This window comes from Archocentrus centrarchus, chromosome 21 (assembly GCF_007364275.1).
Source record: "Archocentrus centrarchus isolate MPI-CPG fArcCen1 chromosome 21, fArcCen1, whole genome shotgun sequence".
Lineage (NCBI taxonomy): Eukaryota > Metazoa > Chordata > Actinopteri > Cichliformes > Cichlidae > Archocentrus > Archocentrus centrarchus.
The window spans coordinates 1,230,063-1,249,127 of record NC_044366.1 but is presented as its reverse complement, the minus strand read 5'-3'; the positions used below and the strand labels follow the sequence as shown (position 1 = coordinate 1,249,127).

General features: G+C 41.8%; 1 protein-coding gene across 1 annotated transcript in view; it reads left to right on the top strand.

Moving 5' to 3' along the window:
* Positions 1-876: 876 nt before the first annotated feature.
* LOC115800868 (uncharacterized protein C21orf62 homolog) overlaps positions 877-19,065 on the top strand; it is a 32,404-nt gene continuing 14,215 nt past the window's right edge. Inside the window, exons 1-4 of the mRNA XM_030758457.1 lie at positions 877-1,016; positions 1,103-1,242; positions 13,413-13,606; positions 13,693-13,832. The gene's annotated coding sequence lies outside the window, so the exon portion shown is untranslated. The remainder of the gene's footprint in view (positions 1,017-1,102; positions 1,243-13,412; positions 13,607-13,692; positions 13,833-19,065) is intronic.

Here is a 19,065-nt window from a genome sequence, read left to right as displayed (position 1 = left end):
GTAATTTTTAAAACAATATCTTTTGTCAAGTTTCTATTACACAATAGTCACTCTTGCACCTGACAAAGTATGAAAAACTAAAACTAATGAAAACTAAACTAAAACTAAGCATGAAACCAAAAACCAAAAATAAAAACTAATAAAAATGAGCAAAACCGCTCTGAAAACTAACTAAAACTAAACTATAATGTCTAAACTATAAACTATAATGCTTTGAGCTCAAATTAAATAGTTGGACTTGCGGACCTTGGCCTCGTGAAATTTTCTGTGCCTGGACCTCTTTAACATCTATTTGAATACCCCTGTTGTAGGGTCTTTACCTACTATATAAAGCACCTTGAGGTGACTCTTGTGATTTGGTGCTATATAAATAAAATTGAATTGAGGCCACTGTCAGACTTTTTCACCCTTTTAAAAGTGTTAAATCTTCACGTTGTGCACATGGACACAGCAGATATGAGACTGGCCTGATTTATATTAATCTTGGTGCTGAAACTTGGCACTTTTATGTAATACCAATTTGTTCCACAAGATGGTGCAGTGAGTCAATGTAACCTTCCATTAAAAACGGGTTTTTATTCACAGAAGTGAGGCTGAGTAAATACAGATGTTTCTGAGCAGACTGAGCATTAGTACTGCATTCACTTTATATGAATTCCAGCTTTTCTTTTTCTAAACACAACCTGTGGCCTCAAATAAGTGGACAATCACACTTAGAAGCATGAAACATGAGTAATGATCTCATAGCTGGATGTAAATCCTGTGCTCCTCGCTTTTTCCACCCTCCCCCTGAGAAGTCTTTATTCCTGTAATACCCTGCAGAGCCACAGGATGGCTGCACTCTTAAAACATTGCTGGAGAAGAAGCTGTGTCCTCCAGCATGGAGGCGGGTCCAAAAGAGGAGGAGAGCGAGGCTGAGTAGGAGAAGGAGATGAAGAAGCGGGCAGAGAAAATGGACAGGGAGCTTGCCATGCTCTTCCATCTGATGAAGAAAGTTTCCACACAGTGTTCAGAAAGTAAGGTCTCCCTCACCTCCGTCCTCCTCTCATCCCTTCCTCCCTCCCTCCATCCTGACCTCCTCTCCCTCCCTCTCTGCTTCCAGGCAGAGGGATGACTGTTTCCTGCCAGCCTGCACACAGATGTGGAAGCTGCTGCTGCACTCGCTGCCTGAGGAAGCTGGACGGATCAGCCCGGAGCCGGACGGCAGCAGCATGCTACCTGAACCAGCTCTGAGCCGTCCGTGTGAGTACTCTCACACACACACACACACACACCCGACGCTGCTGAGATCACAGGAACCAGCTGAGTCATGATCTGATGGGCCCTGGTGGCTGATAACAGCTAAATCCATAAAAGCATATCTGTTCAGGACGTTTTGATCGTGTCAGCTCAAAGAAGCTGCTTTACTTTGCTTTTCTAGTCATTTCTCACATGTTTGAGGAGTCAGATATCAAATCCCAGGCTGACTGTTTACCTGTGTGCTGTCAAAGCCTCCTCACGCCTGATTGGTGAGGAGAGCTTGGACCAAACATCTTCTCCATGAAACCCTGTGATGTGTCAGAGGCGCGTCAGAGATGAGTGTGTTTGGAGTGTTTACTGCTGCAGATGTTCCAGCCTGTGTGGAGGCACCTTCAGTGATTCAGCACAGTTTTAGCATTCAGAGCTAAAGGGAACTATGTGAGAGTGCTGTTTGTAGATTACAGCTCAGCATTCAACACCATAGTTCCCTCCAGGCTGGTCTCTACAGGTGGTACGAGTGGGTCACCTCACCTCATCCTCCCTCACCCTCAACACTGGATCCCCCCAAGGCTGTGTGCTCAGCCCTCTGCTGTACTCACTGTACACCCATGACTTTTTTTTTTTTTTTTTTAATTCGGACTGTTTACTGATACAAACAGAAAGAAATAGCATACAGTAAGTATCAGAAAAAACAATTCTACACACAATAGTCATACTGCACAGTCCAAGGAGATAATTAACTTAACAAAAAAGAAAAGAGAATGCTAGGGGGGTTCAGGATCATAAGAAAACATTCAAAGCAGTACATTCCTCAATGGTTCGAAGTGCCTTTTGTTTGTCTGAGTCTTTGATTGTCCGAATGTATTGCTTGACCTCATTGAGAAAAGCAATAAAAAGTGGTTTCCTTCCAGAGTATTTGCAACAATGAATATGATATTTTGACATTAACAACAGAAGGTTTATCAAGTAGCCAGAGTTATTTCTCTGTGTACAGTTTTTAACAAGACCAAACAGTACTGCCTTCCACGATAAGACAAAGTTTTTTTCTATGTTACTGTGAATAAAGTCACACAGTTCTTGCCAAAATGCATTAACAAATGGGCAATACCAAAACAGGTGAACAACAGTTTCAGGACATGTATCACAAAAGCTTCAGTTAGTATCTATATCTTTCTTGAATCTGCTTTTTACATAAGATTTAGCAGGATATATCTTATGGATAATTTTAAAAGAGACTTCTTTAACTTTATTTGTAATCAGATATGTATTTGGGAGAAGCCACACCTTTCTCCATGGTATCCCATCCACAAACCCATTCCAGTATGGAATAACATCCGGTCGTGTTGTGCGGTTATCTAGAAATAATGTTCTTATAGCTCTGTTATTTCTTCGCTGATCAGATAGACAAATTTTCCCTACAGGTGTGTCTGCTGGAGACAGACAGGTGAGGTCATAAACGTCAAGTCTCTTTTGGCCCTTAAAAAGCATACATACACCAGAGGGGATGGCTCCAAATACCCTGGCATAGTCTCCAGGAGTTACAGGGATATTAAATTTTCTAAGAAATTCTTCATAGGTGAGCAAAAGGCCTTTGCTATTGAATAGCTGGTCAACCCATATGATGTTGTTCTGAAACCAGTGTTCCAAAACAGAGATTTCTGTTTATATAAGATGTCTTTGTTATTCCAAATCAGAAAGTTGTGGGGAGAGAAATTATGCTTGTAGATGAGGGACCATGAGCGAAAGGCCTGGCGATAAAAAGCAGATATCTTAACAGGGATTTTATCGATGTCATAGTTACAAACAAGAAAAAACTCAATACCACCCAGCTTAGACAATATATGGAGAGGAATAATATTCCAAATTGAAGTTGGGTTTCTAAGATTTGCTTTAAAGTATTAACTTTGAATGTATTGTTTAAAGTGTAAAATCCAGGATATAGAGACCACCATTTTCACATGCATTCATGACAACTGACTTCTTCAAATAGGGATTCCTATTTTTCCAGACAAAGTTAAAGAGCATTTTATCAATAACTTTTAGGGTCTCATCAGAGAGATGCAGAGCCAAGGCTGCATATATTAGCCGAGATATTCCTTCTGCTTTGCTGAGCAAAACTCTTCCTCTCAGTGATAAGTCTCGTAAGAGCCACTGATTTAATTTACTTTGGGTTTTCTGTATAATTGGGTTGAAATTTGCGGTGCTTTTTTTGTTTTGATCTTTTATTATTGAGATTCCTAAGTATTGCACTTCCTCCTTTATGGGAATGCGATACAGTTCAGGTTTTGTACAGTTCTTGATAGCCATAAGTTCACATTTATTAAGATTGAGGCACAAACCAGATGCCTTTGAAAATTCCTGAATTACATTAATGGCTACAGGGATCTGGCCTTCATTTCTCAAAAAGAGTGTTGTGTCATCTGCAAGTTGTGTTAAAATTAGTTCTCTGCCAAGGAGGGAGATGCCTTCCACAGTACTATTTTTGATATGATATGCCATAAGCTGTGCCACCAACAGAAAGAGGTAGGGGGAGGCAGGACAGCCCTGTCTTATTCCTCTAGAAAGATTGAATCTGGGGGATGTGCCACTTGGTAATTTAATAGAGCTGCTGCTGTTCTTATAAAGTGTCTTTATAGCAGAAGAAAAATAAGTACCAAAGCCAAATTTATGCAAAGACTGTAGGATAAACTGGTGCTCCACTGTGTCAAAGGCCTTATAGAAATCTAGGAACAGAATAAATCCATCATCATCTAGAATATCAGAGTAATCTATAATGTCCATAACTAGCCTAATATTGTTTGTTATGTGTCTTTTAGACATAAACCCTGACTGTGTTCTTCAATTACTGAGCCCAGTACCATTTTCAATCTTCTTGCAAAAATTAAAGCAAATATTTTATAGTCATTATTAAGTAATGATATTGGGCGCCAATTATCAATCAGGGAAGTGTCTTTATTGGATTTTGGGAATTAGTGTTGTTAGTCCTTGCGTCATGGTTGGAGGAAGTTGTTCATTTTCTATACTTTCCAAATAAACCTCAAAGAGAAAGGGAGCCAGATCTTCCGTGAAAGATTTGTAAAATTCTGAGACCAGACCATCAGTGCCAGGTGACTTATTATTTTTTAGTTGATTGATTGCATCTATAACCTCCTCAAGTCTAATAGGATCATCACACAGCTCCATCTCATCTTCGGAGATGTTTTTAGCTGTTACGGAGTTCAGAAAGGCATCAGCCGACCTCTGGCAAAATTTGGAACTGTATAATTCTGCATAAAATTGACTACAGTATATGGATATTATCTTATGATCATCTGTAAGCACCCCATTCACATTTAGCTTATTGAGACTGTTAATCTTGGAGTGGTGTTTCTCTAAATTGAAAAAGTAGTGAGAATTTTGTTCTCCCTCCTCCAGCCATCTTGCTCTAGATCTGACAAAGGCACCTTTAGCTTTCAGATTATACAGTGTGTCTAATTTAGTTTGCAGAATTGAGAGTTCTAGTCTTTCACCCTCTGACAATGTATCTGGGGTTTTACTAGACAAACAAGTGATCCTTGACACCACATTTAACTCCTCAATTTTTCTAGATTTGGCTAAATCACTGCTGAATTTTCTTAAAAAAGTACCAAGCTCGAACTTCAGAAGCTCCCAGTTGACGCCAAATTGTTCCTCTTTTCTGGCTTTAGACCAAAAGTGTGAAATCATACGCATCACCTCTCTCTTTACCACCTCATTCGTTAGTACTGAGCTGTTAAGTTTCCAGTATCCTGAATGGAGAGCACCTAATTGAGAGACGGATAATTTTATTTTAACATATATAGCCTTATGATCTGTGAGGGGAGTGGGGTGTATGCCCACCTCAATGTCATTTTGTTAAAACCCTGGGAAATTAACCAAAAATCAATTCTAGATTGCTTGGACCCTGTTTTATTGCTCCATGTAAAAGCATTTTATTAGGATATTTTACTCTCCATATGTCTTCAAGATTAAATTTATCCATGAATGCAGTGAAATTTGTATTTGTTCTATTTGTTGACCTTGGAGGCCATTTATCAATGGCACTATCAAGTACAATATTAAAGTCACCTCCTAACAGTAACTTAGCATTTGGAAATTTGGATAAACAGCTTAGCAGTATATCCTCTATAGATGCAATGAGATTGTTATTTTCCTGTCTTGAATTGTACCCATACATGTTGCATATTATGTATATCTGGTCGTTACATTGTATGGTTTGGCAAATGAAATGACCAGCAGGGTCACACTTAGTACATAAAACATCCCCATTAAACCTGTTCTTTAATGTAGTGACCCCCGCTGAATGCTCTGTGCCATGAGAGAGCCAAATGGAGTTACCCCACTGCGATTTCCAGTAGTTGGTATCATTTGGCACAGAGTGAGATTCTTGTAGATAGACAAGGTCTGTTCTGAACTGCTTGGCAAAAAGAAATAAAGCTTTGCGCTTAACATTGTTACGCAAACCCCTAGCATTAAGAGATATTAGAGATAGACTTAACAGAATAAAGCAATAGTAAACAAAGAAAAAACTTCGAGTAAACTTTAAGTAGTTTTAGTGTGCAACGTTGAGATCAGCACCAATATGCTATATTACACTAAACAGGAAAAGTGATTAAACAGTAACTCAGTGAAACCTTCATTTTCCTTTTGAGTTCCTTAAATTTATAATAAAGCCTTAAACAGTTAAATATGTATATAGAGCCCCTCTTTTTAGAAAACACAGCTCTATTAGGGATAGAATAAACAGTGTTAACGACTTCTAATCCCCCCTCGTTATTATTTCTTAATTTTTTATTTATTTTTTTTTTTAAAGAAAATGGTGGCTAACTATACTCCAGGCAGACGAACCTAAGAACAAAATGAGCCTGACAAAATTGGTTAAACAGCTGCCGTACTTCTTTAGGATAAATAGATTCTCTTCACCACTATGGCCGTATCTCTGCGCCATTGATAAAACCTCTCCCCCCAACGAAGTAGGCCGTCTTCCCTTCCTCTCTTGCTTTCTTAATCTCGGGCCACAGTTTTTGTCTGTGCTCCCTTTCTTCCATGGTCAGGTCCTCCGTGAAGCGCAGACCTCTTGACTGTAGAAAGGCACTGTTCTTCGCTGCTTTCCACAGCTCCTCCCTGTGCCGCCGGGACACAAACCTGATGATAACACAACGAGGCCTCGGGTTGTCATGGCGCCTTTTCCCCAGCCGATGAGCTACATCTATGGCGTCGAGAAGTTTCTCTTTCTCAGATGGAAGCACCTGTTGACATATACTGATGACTTCCGCACGTACATTTTCCTTTTCGTCCTCTGGAAGTCCCTGCAGCCTCAGGTTCCACCGCCTGCCATAGCTTTCCAGGTCAGCGATGCGTATAAAGCATTTCAAAGCTGACGCCTCATTCTTCTCCACTCGTTTTTCAATTAGAGTCATTTTTTCGTTCATCACTTTTAACTCAGTGCGAATGGTGTCTACCAAGCTTTCGAGCGCGTCGCTTCTGGAGTTGATCAGGTTTGATAATGTGCGGACAGCATTGTCCGAGCCAAAGACGTCTGTGTCATGGGATTTGAGTAGAGTGGGTTTCTTGGCAGGAGGAGGCTTACTTGGGGTGATCGGCAGCGGCGGGAAGTCCTCTTCATTCGGCGGAAGCACCGTGCAGTCCATGCTGCCATTATAGTTGTGGTCGTTAGCTGCGATGCTAGCTTGGTTTTGTTTCTCACCGCAGGCATCACTTTTTCTGGCTGACTGGCTGACATTTTTAAGGCTCCAAAGGTTGTCAGACTTAGTTCAAGCAGGAGTATATTTAGAATAAACTTTGCTTACAAATGTGGAAAGTTTATATTAAAGTTTGGTGCCGAGAGCTCAACAAACTACGTGTTATCACGCTGCCATCTTGGCCCCGCCTCCCTGTACACCCATGACTGCGAGGCCACGTCAGAGTCCAACGTCATCATCAAGTTTGCTGACGACACTGCTGTTGTGGGACTGATCTCCCACAATGAGGAGACAGCCTACAGGAGAGAGGTCTCCCGCCTGGAGAACTGGTGCCAGGAGAACCACCTCCTGCTCAACGTCAGCAAAACGAAGGAACTGATCGTGGACTTCAGCAGGAAGCAGCAGAGGGACTACCATCCACTTGTCATCAGTGGTGCTGAGGTGGAAAGAGTGGACACTTTCAAATACCTGGGAGTGACCATCTCACAGGACCTGTCCTGGACTCATCACATAAACATCACTGTGAAGAAGGCCAGACAGCGTCTCTACCTCCTCAGGCGGCTGAGAGACTTCAAGCTCCCACTCAAGGTGCTCAGGAACTTTTACACCTGCACCATCGAGAGCATCATGCGTGGGAGCATCACCACCTGGATGGGAAACTGCACCAAGCAGGACTTCATGGCCCTAAAAAGGGTGGTTCGTTCAGCTGAACGGACCATCAGAACCACCCTCCCCAACCTGCAGGACATTTACACCAAGCAGTGCAGGCTGAGGGCCATGAAGATCCTAAAACAGCCCAGCCACCCCGGACACTCTCTCTTCTCCCTGCTCCCATCAGGCCGGCGTTACCGCTGCCTGAGGACTAAGACTGAAAGGTTGAAGAAGAGTTTTTACCCACAAGCCATCCGTCTGCTCAACTCTGAGCCCTAACTGGACCATTATTGCACAATGTAAATATTATAATTTATAATCTATAATTCCACGTAAAAGTATGTATAGTGTATAGTATATAGAGTATAGTGTATAGTGTGAATTACTTCTTTATTTTTATTCTTCTTATTTATATGTGTGTGTATATATGGTTGCAGGTACAAAATACATTTCACTGTGCATTGTACTGTGTATAACTGTGCATGTGACGAATAAACACTATCTTATCTTATTATGCTCATGTGTGTCCTTAATATTACACACATTTAGCATGTCTTGTGAACAGTTGGTTGTTGAATATATTTCTTTAAACGGTATCTTTTGTCAAGTTTTCATTACACAATAGTCACTTTTGTGCCTTGAATCTTGCACCTGATTAGGTATGAAAATACTAAAACTAACACTGAAACTAACTGAAACTAACTAAAACTAAGCATGAAACCAAAAATAAAAACTAATAAAAACGAGAAAAACCACTCTGAAAACTAATTAAAACTAACTGAATTAGAGAAACAAAAGTAAAAACTAACTAAAACTAAACTATAATGTAAAATCCAAAACTATTATAACCCTGCCCCAGACAAATGGATAGAAATGGATGGATGATGGTGATTATGATTTTTTCCTATAATGGAGCAGCCCTAGTCTCAAGGCACTTTATATTGAAGAGCCGAGGACAGTTTTAATCTAGGAAAAATGTTTGCTTAGACTCACTGATGAAGTGAATGCAATTTGATGGTCAAAGATGAGGTTTGGACCATAATTTACTACATAAGTACACTGTGTCATGACTGTACAGACATGGATGTAAACTCCAACTTGCCTGTGGTAAAATGTGTACGAAGTACAGATCATAACAAAAATGAAATAAGTTTTGAACAAGTGCTGATAGGTTTAATTGTATAGAAATGTATTTTTATTGAAATAAAGAAGTATATACATAGAGTGAAAACAACTGCCTGTTGTTCTGAGAACCTGAGTTCTTCAGTTTTTCAGGCCAATTTAAAACAAATCCTATACAGCGTCAGTCAAAATGTACCCATTCATATGAATGTTTGAGTGTCTCCAAACTTTTGACCGGTATTGTACCCCAACAATTAAATGATCCCCTTTGAGCAAGCACGAGGCAACAGTGGGAAGGAAAAACTCCCTTTAACAGGAAGAAACCTCCAGCAGAACCAGGCTCAGGGAGGGGCGGTCATCTGCTGGGACCGGTTGGGGCTGAGGGGGGAGCACACACATCTACTTTGACTCGGGTGATACGCTTGTATTACCCGAGTCAAAGTCAGAAGGCTCTTTATTTAACTGGACCATGCTGAAGGTGTCAGCAGTGCTGGAGGAGACTGCAGGCGCAGTCCCATGAAGAGAAGCTGCTTCATGCATTGTAGCTTTAAAACACTGAGGCGGCCTAGAAAGCTGAAAACATTAGAAGGGCCCCCAGAGCAACACCCAAACCTGCTGTAAGTAGGTATTTGGGAAACCACGAACCTCTGTTAGGAGGCGCTTCTGCAGCAGGATTCCTCATTTCAGAGTCAGCCAATTTCTTTTCCTCCTGGAGCAAACTCAGCTGATCTTTAAGCTCTCGTACAGTTTTCCTGAGCTCTAAATTCTCTTCCTTTAGTTTGTCTCTCTGCTGCCTCACCTCCATCAGCTCAGCAGCAATGCTGCTGTTTTGAGAAAGGAGAAAATCTTCTTTTTCCTGAAGATTATGCAGTTTCATCTGAACTGTTTTAATCTCTTTCTCCATTTTTGCGCTCAGAAATTTCATTGTGTTCTCTCTGTCCAGTACAGCCTCGTCCACCTGCCACTCAAGATCATTAATTTGTTCTTTCAAATGTGCAATCTCCTTATGTTTTTGCTGAGTAAGGTGTTGGAGATCGGCGAGTTCATCAGTGACACTCTTGTTTTTTTGAGTTAGGATTTTCTCATTTTCCTCAAGCGTGCGAATCTGTGACAACAGATTTTCATTCTCTGCTTTGTTTTGTTTTAACTGAGATTCAAGCCCAGTTACCATCTCCCTCAGAATCGCCTCACTTTGGTTTAGTTCCTGAAATGTCTCAGCTGGGTTTTCCAGACGTGTCTCGCTCTGCTCCGCAGGTACAATGTTTACCTGGCTGTCAGCAGCGGTCGCATATTCGTCATCGTCAGCCTGAAGATCCACAGACTCAATGATTTCTGTCACTGGCACAAGCGGTGATTCGTCTCTCGTTGGTCTCCTGAATACATTCTTGAAGAAATTCTTCCTGGATTTATTCTTTCTGGATTTATTCTTCCTGAATTTATTCTTCCAGAATGTATTCATTTTGAATAAGTCCTTCTTTAAGATATATTTCCGGAAATAATAGTTCCTCATTAAATATCTCCTGAATATATAGCTCGTGAATGAATTGTCTGACATTGTTTTGTCGTTGGTTTGCTGGCTCAATAACGCTGATACTGGTTTCTTAAATCTCCTGATTTTCAAAAACTTGCTGAGTTTGGTCTATATACCCTCTGGTGCCACAGCCTCTGCAACGTCACTGTGCAGCGCTTTGATGGGCGATGACGTCATTCTGCTTCAAAGCAACTCTGCTCAGCACTTTTTACTGTGAGAAATTGGAAGTTATTGCTACATCAAAGGCAGCATTGTAGAATGTGCATTTTAGCTCCGAGCGTTCTACACCATAGACATATATACCATATATATACATATATATTAGGGGTGGGACTTCAACGCGTTAATTTCGATTAATTAATTATGGAGAAATTAACGAATTAAAAATTTTAACGCATTTTAATCGGACTTTGCACCGTGGAACGTTTCTCAGTGCACGAGTTCCAGGCATACAGATTATATCGACGCACAATGTCCAGATACGGCGGCCGCATCGTTCGAAGGACCCGGCTCACGAAGACCGCAAAGACCGGAAGTGAGCGGCTAGCCTTCATATCAGCGTCACCTGCCCTCACCTCTGCGTAGATCATGTCGCCTAGCAACGTGAGTGCGAAGCACAGCTGTGTAAAGCAGCTGGTTAAACGGAGAACCAACTTTTTCTCCTTTTTGTGGTTTAATTTAAGTTTTTTATTGAAAATAAGCTGTTAAAACAAGCATAACACATTTCAACATCAAGGAATACAGCTGAGCTAACGATTAATTTCCAACTATATTAAGTGAGACATTAATATTGACTAAAACTATCCAGTTATGATGCTGAACTTTAATGTCAGGAGTTTCCGCCCTTCGTTGGTCTGTGTAGCAGACTGGTGGGAAAATAAACTAAATTTTGAAGTTTAAGCTTATGTATATTGATTCATTCATCAACCAAACTTAAATTAATATTTCTCATGTCAAATATTGAAATGTGATTAAAATGCAATTAATTTCGATTAATTAATTACAAAGCTTGTAATTAATTTGATTAATTTTTTTTAACAAGTTCCACCCCTATTATATACGTATATATGTCTGTGTTCTACACATGGAAACAACAACATCCATATGGAATTGTTTTCTCTGCAACAATCCCAACAATGATAATAATCATAATAACAATTTACTTTTTCAGCTTATTTATTTTTGTGGTATTACATTTTTTTCATTGAGCTGTAAACTTGTTAGAGGTTTTAATTTTGTGTGATTTTATATTTTTTCCGACTCTGCACCTGCTGCACATGGTGGTCAGGATGTCCGTGGATAATGTCCTGTTTTATATGTATTTACTTGGCCACGCCTTTGGGATTAATCTGGGATACCCCACTGACTTCTCAAAATTTATTAAAGAGTTTTTTGAAGTTAAGTCCACCGGGATAATTTGACCAATCAGACATTTTGACAGCAGAAGATTCTGCTCCGTCTTCCGCCTTTCCCTCTCGGTTTCTCCACTTTTCCCTAATTGCGCATTTTTTATGTGTATTTATGGATCTGTCAGGTTTCCGATATGTGTTCCCCCAACGGTAAACTCATTCCTTCACCCATGATCCTTTTTTTCCGCTCTAGCAGTTAAAGCTGAGAGTGCCATCGGGCAGCTGTGCGTGCTCACTGCACAAGTATTGACAGCGGTCTGCCGAGAAAGCGACAGAGTAACATAAAGGGGTTTTTTTTGTTGGGTCCATGCAGCCTGCAACGATGTGATTAACCTGTTCAGCCCTTGTACGTTTCCGGCTACTTTTTGCCGCATTGTTTGAATTTATCAGTGAGAGAATAACAATCAGGAATAATAATAATCAAAGCATCAGTATAAGGACTCACAAATGTCAGCAAATTCCTGGAGGGAGACTGCTGAAACTATCGGGATGGATGTGAGGAAATGAAGAAAGTGAAAAAACAGGGACAAATATGTTTGCAGCCAAAAAACTGAGCATAAAGAGCGAGGACCAAAAGAAAAAAAACACCGTAGGTTGTGTACAGAGGCTGCAAGTCTGATTAGGGTGCATCAAACCAAGCTAGCTCTCTGAGCAGCTCCATGTGGTGGATAACATCAGGATGCAGCTGGATTTGACCTTTGACTCCTTCAAAGAGTTTGTTTCTGTCAGACATTCGCTGTGTTCTGATTGGTTTACACCACGTGTCCTGCACTGACGATGAATTTTATTGTAGAGTTTATTCAGTTTTGGAGTTCGTGTTTTTCTTTATGTTTCTCCCTGTTGATGTTCGTGTGTCTTTAATATTACACACATTAAGCATGTTATGCTGCTATTTTGTGAACAGTTGGTTGTTGAATGTAATTTTTAAAACAATATCTTTTGTCAAGTTTCTATTACACAATAGTCACTCTTGCACCTGACAAAGTATGAAAAACTAAAACTAATGAAAACTAAACTAAAACTAAGCATGAAACCAAAAACCAAAAATAAAAACTAATAAAAATGAGCAAAACCGCTCTGAAAACTAACTAAAACTAAACTATAATGTCTAAACTATAAACTATAATGCTTTGAGCTCAAATTAAATAGTTGGACTTGCGGACCTTGGCCTCGTGAAATTTTCTGTGCCTGGACCCCTTTAACATCTATTTGAATACCCCTGTTGTAGGGTCTTTACCTACTATATAAAGCACCTTGAGGTGACTCTTGTGATTTGGTGCTATATAAATAAAATTGAATTGAGGCCACTGTCAGACTTTTTCACCCTTTTAAAAGTGTTAAATCTTCACGTTGTGCACATGGACACAGCAGATATGAGACTGGCCTGATTTATATTAATCTTGGTGCTGAAACTTGGCACTTTTATGTAATACCAATTTGTTCCACAAGATGGTGCAGTGAGTCAATGTAACCTTCCATTAAAAACGGGTTTTTATTCACAGGAAGTGAGGCTGAGTAAATACAGATGTTTCTGAGCAGACTGAGCATTAGTACTGCATTCACTTTATATGAATTCCAGCTTTTCTTTTTCTAAACACAACCTGTGGCCTCAAATAAGTGGACAATCACACTTAGAAGCATGAAACATGAGTAATGATCTCATAGCTGGATGTAAATCCTGTGCTCCTCGCTTTTTCCACCCTCCCCCTGAGAAGTCTTTATTCCTGTAATACCCTGCAGAGCCACAGGATGGCTGCACTCTTAAACATTTGCTGGAGAAGAAGCTGTGTCCTCCAGCATGGAGGCGGGTCCAAAAGAGGAGGAGAGCGAGGCTGAGTAGGAGAAGGAGATGAAGAAGCGGGCAGAGAAAATGGACAGGGAGCTTGCCATGCTCTTCCATCTGATGAAGAAAGTTTCCACACAGTGTTCAGAAAGTAAGGTCTCCCTCACCTCCGTCCTCCTCTCATCCCTTCCTCCCTCCCTCCATCCTGACCTCCTCTCCCTCCCTCTCTGCTTCCAGGCAGAGGGATGACTGTTTCCTGCCAGCCTGCACACAGATGTGGAAGCTGCTGCTGCACTCGCTGCCTGAGGAAGCTGGACGGATCAGCCCGGAGCCGGACGGCAGCAGCATGCTACCTGAACCAGCTCTGAGCCGTCCGTGTGAGTACTCTCACACACACACACACACACACACACCGACGCTGCTGAGATCACAGGAACCAGCTGAGTCATGATCTGATGGGCCCTGGTGGCTGATAACAGCTAAATCCATAAAAGCATATCTGTTCAGGACGTTTTGATCGTGTCAGCTCAAAGAAGCTGCTTTACTTTGCTTTTCTAGTCATTTCTCACATGTTTGAGGAGTCAGATATCAAATCCCAGGCTGACTGTTTACCTGTGTGCTGTCAAAGCCTCCTCACGCCTGATTGGTGAGGAGAGCTTGGACCAAACATCTTCTCCATGAAACCCTGTGATGTGTCAGAGGCGCGTCAGAGATGAGTGTGTTTGGAGTGTTTACTGCTGCAGATGTTCCAGCCTGTGTGGAGGCACCTTCAGTGATTCAGCACAGTTTTAGCATTCAGAGCTCGGGGCTCTGAGACCCTCGGGGCTCCTGGACTGAAACACTGCGTTACAGCCGATAACTTCATGTTCAAGTTTTAAGATGGCAACAAATTTACGTCAGTAAAGCCGACTGTCTTTGCTCTTTGTGATATCATCGTCAGACCTCATGCGAGAAGCCATCTGAGTCTTTGCACCACGTAAAAACGTGTTGGTTTGTGCTAACACGGGTCATCGGGGGGAGCTAACGACAAGTGACTTAGTGTGGTGTCACAAGGTCAGTGGTTCAGTTCCCGGCTCTTCAGATCCCAGATTCACTGTCAATCATTGGGAAGAAATAATGGGCACGTGTTTAATTTCTTAATAATCTGATCAGTAATTCAGTAAAGGCTGGACCTCTGGAAACATCACATCCATCCACCCGTCATGTGGTTGGATGTGATGGTTGGATGTGGCTGTTCTGTTTTATGTGTTTATTCAGTGTTTATTCAGACATTCCCGTCTGCTCCCAGTTTGAGTGAAATAAATCCAGCAGACATGAAGAATATATTCATGGATCCACCATCACAGAGTCGATTTTTTGTGACGGCTGACGCGCTGCAGCTGTTTGAAATCTTTAAATCAGAGTGTTTCAGGTTAAATGACACACACACACACACACACAGTGACGTGTTTGAGGATCTGAACACACTGTTCTCACAGAGCGCTGCACCTCTGCATTCATTAACATCCCTGCTCAGACAGCAGGGCTGTGCTGGAGCTCAGAGCTGAGGTGGACAGCAGCCACTTATGAGACTCTGGAGTTTAGTTTTACAGCCTGCTAACTTGTTTCTACTGTACATGAAAATAAACGGGCTGCAGTCTAAATGAAGGAGAAATGCATGAGAGGGCGTCTGCAGCAGCAGCTGCTGGAAACAGAGGTGCAGAGATCCAGAGAGGCTGATGGAGGGTTAGTGACGAGTAGGAGCTGTTAAACAACGTGATGAAGCAGGTCTGCTGTCAGCCTCACAGCCTCACGCTGCTCCAACATCTCCTGTCCTCTCAGAGCCGCGCTCTTCAGAGATGATGATGATGCTGATCTGAGAAACCAAAGTGCAGCTGAGTTCCTGCTTGCAGCAGAGAACTAAAAGGTTCCCCAAATCTGTTTCAAACATCTCTTAGTATTAAACAGCTGCTGCAGAATAACTGCTGAGAAGGTAAAAATACAGAGAAATACAATTTTTCTGTTAAACTTGCTCACTTTATAAATACATGTAACCATAACATCCAAACAGAGGTGGGAAGTAACGAAGTACAAATACTTCGTTTCTGTACTTAAGTAGATTTTTCAGGTATCTGTACTTTACTTAAGTATTTATTTTTCTGACTACTTTTTACTTTTACTCCCTACATTTTTACACAAGTATCTGTACTTTCTACTTCTTACATTTTCAAACAGACTCGTTACTTTTTAACGTCAGAGAGAAGTTTGCATTTCCGGTCAGTGCGCCTTCAAACATAAAACGATCTGAGCCTAAATGGAGGAATAATAACACATAAGAGACAATCGTACTGCGTATCCTCCATCATCGGGGCTTATCTCGTACAAAGGGATTAAATACGCAAACCCATATAATTAATGTATCATTTATAGCGCTATAATCGGGCCGGACCGAGTCCGTAAGTTGCGCTGCGGCACATAAACAGCTTAGCTAGCGCTACTGAAGAGGAGCGAGCATGAAGGGAGTAACGTGTGTCAGGTAAATGCAACATTTCTAAATGCTCAACAAATATCAGCAAACACACAAAGTGTGTGCAGTTTGTCACACAGTGTGTCTGCTAGCTAAAAGAAGAGCTGCTGTATTTCAGGGAGAGCAAAGAGAGAGAAGTTCACTCAGAGATGGAGAAAGAGGACAGGAGAGGAAGAAGAGAGGTTAGAGTTAAAGGTAAGGACTGGAAAATAAACTGAAGGATGCTGACTTTGTGTAATTCAAAGATTGTATGAAAATGCTGCAGTTTAGTGTGTAATAAATAGGTTAGTTTGTTGTACTGTATTTACAGTAAAGCTCTGTGTTGGACTGGAGCGCAGTGTTTGTGTTCATGGTCAGAGTTACAGGTTACATCAGTGCAGCAGAGATGAGTTTGAATCAAAGCTGCTGATGCTGAGATCACTGAATCCAACATTTCTACAGCCTGTATGCTGTCAGTGTAGGGGATGGAGATCAGCTCAGAGAGCTGTGAAATACTGGGTTACATCTTTGTGAGTTCACTTCATCCACACAGAGCAGTAAACCTCAGAGCAGCAGCAGCAGGTCAGCTGATCACAGCCTGCACACCAACATCATTTACTGCAGCTCACAATAGAAAGCTGTGATTCTTCTCCCCATGCAGAGCCACTACAGCTGATCTTAGGGTTCCTCCACCTTCTGAATCCCACTGTAACCCCTGAGTATCCTCATGTTGGTGTTTAGGTGGAGGCACAGTCACCCTCTACTATGGAGGACACAGAGAACAGAGCTGTGTTTAAATTCCCTTTAACAGTTTGTGTCCTACAGAACAGATTCAAGCTGAGTGCATTCATTAGGATTAAAATTTAGATTGGAATAACATTTGTATTCTCATGTACTATTTTATATTATTACAATAATATATAATGAGGTTCGGTTTGTTTTACACAAAAGTAGCAGGTAGAAACATCCTCCAAAAAACTACTTTTACTTTCTTACTTTGAGTACATTTCAGAGCCTGTACTTTTTTACTTTTACTTAAGTAGAGAAGTTGAACCAGTACTTCGACTTTTACTAAAGTATTTTTTAACATAAGTACTTGTACTTCTACTTAAGTACAGAATGTCAGTACTTTTGCCACCTCTGCATCCAAACTCCGACTGCAGTGTCTGATTTTTCTCTGAGCGTGACCCACCCATAACGATTTCTTTCTAAGAACTTTATTTTCATTTCCCTCACACTGCAGTAAACTCCAGGATCTTCTCTCACAGAAACCACTGAAACGAAGCGCTCTGCTAAAGCTGCTGCATGCTCACCTTTACCTGACAGCTTTTACCTGCTGCAGATTTACAGAACACAATCTGCCATCATTTTCCAGCAGTGTTTACAACTTCACAACACAACAGCACATCGAGGCTTTTCTCTTTTTTCTCGGTAATGTCCTTCCTGACTGCTTTGATCCTTTCACTGCTCATCTGAGGCCCTGAGCTCTGGCTAGCTTTAGCTTTAGCAGCTTTTCCTTTGTTACCTTGTTTAAAATGTTTGCTGGGTGAGAACATCATTAGCTTTGTTTTTAGGAAGATTTTCATCATGTGGACTTTATGTTTACACTCAGTGATGAGCATCTTCACTAATGACACGCTGATGACATGCTAACACACTAACGACATGCTAACATGCTAACAACATGCTAACAGCATACTAATGGCACACAAACGACATGCTAACAACACACTGAGACATGCTATCGACATGCTAACGGCATGCTAACAACACACTAACGACATGCTAACATGCTAACGACATGCTAACAACACGCTAACGGCATACTAATGGCACACAAATGAAATGCTAACACACTAACGACATGCTAACAACACACTAACGACATGCTAACAACACACTAACGACATGCTAACGACATGCTAACAACACGCTAACGGCATACTAACAACACGCTAACGACATACTAATGGCACATAAACAACATGCTAATAAAATGCTAATGACATGCTAACATGTGCCTGTGAGTGTGCATTCAGCTTTTTGCCTGCATCACTGTGTATTGTTCATAGTCAGACATCTGGTCCCTGAAAATTTGTGGATTGTTATTGATTGTTAAATGGATGATTTCATGAGGTTTGCTTTTACCTGCTCCTCATTCAGACCGTCTGCCATCCTTGAGCCTTTGGATTAAAGAGTTGGAATTTTGGGCTTTTACTCCATGATTGTCAAACTTTCATGTAGTCAGGGTCCCGGGGTCTGGTCGTTATTACAGCACTCTGGCTGTATTCTGACACCTTTTTCTCCTGACCCGGCTTGGCCCCAGGAGATCCTGCGTTTCCAGTGGGCCAGCTCAAACAAAGGATGGCGCGGAGCACCCAGGTCATGGACAAGGCCCCGAGGGAAAAGAGCCGGCGTAAGAGAGAGGCTGAGGCGCAGAGCGCACCAAACGCCACTGCCGAGCATCCTGTTGGCTAATGTCCAGTCACTGGATAACAAGCTGGACGAACTCAGGGCCAGGATACAGTTTCAGAGGGACATAAGGGACTGCAACATCATCTGTCTCACGGAGACATGGCTGACCCCCTCATACCGGACCACGCCGTACAGCCGTCGGAGTTCTTCAGCGTTCATCGCACGGACAGAGTGAGTCTGGAAAATCAAGAGGAGGAGGTGTGTGCCTAATGATTAATAACAACTGGTGTGACAGTAGGAATGTTGTCCCTCTGAAACAATCATGTTCACCTAACCTGGAGCTCCTAACCCTGAAATGCCGCCCCCACTACCTGCCCCACGAGTTCACTTCGGTCATTTTCAGCGCCGTCTATATTCCACCTCAGGCAGGACACAAATACTGCACTATCCGAGCTACATGAGGCTATTTCCACCTATCAGGCTAACCAGCGTGATGCGGCTCTCATCGTAGCCGGGGACTTTAACAGTGCAAACTTGAAAAAGGTAATACCGGAGTTGATTCAACACATCGACTGCCCCACCAGAGGAGAGAGGACCCTAGACCACTGCTACTCTCCATTCAAAGATGGCTACAAAGCAAAGCCTCTTCCGCCTTTTGGAAAGTCAGATCACACCTCTGTCCTTCTCATGCCGAAATACAAACAACGGCT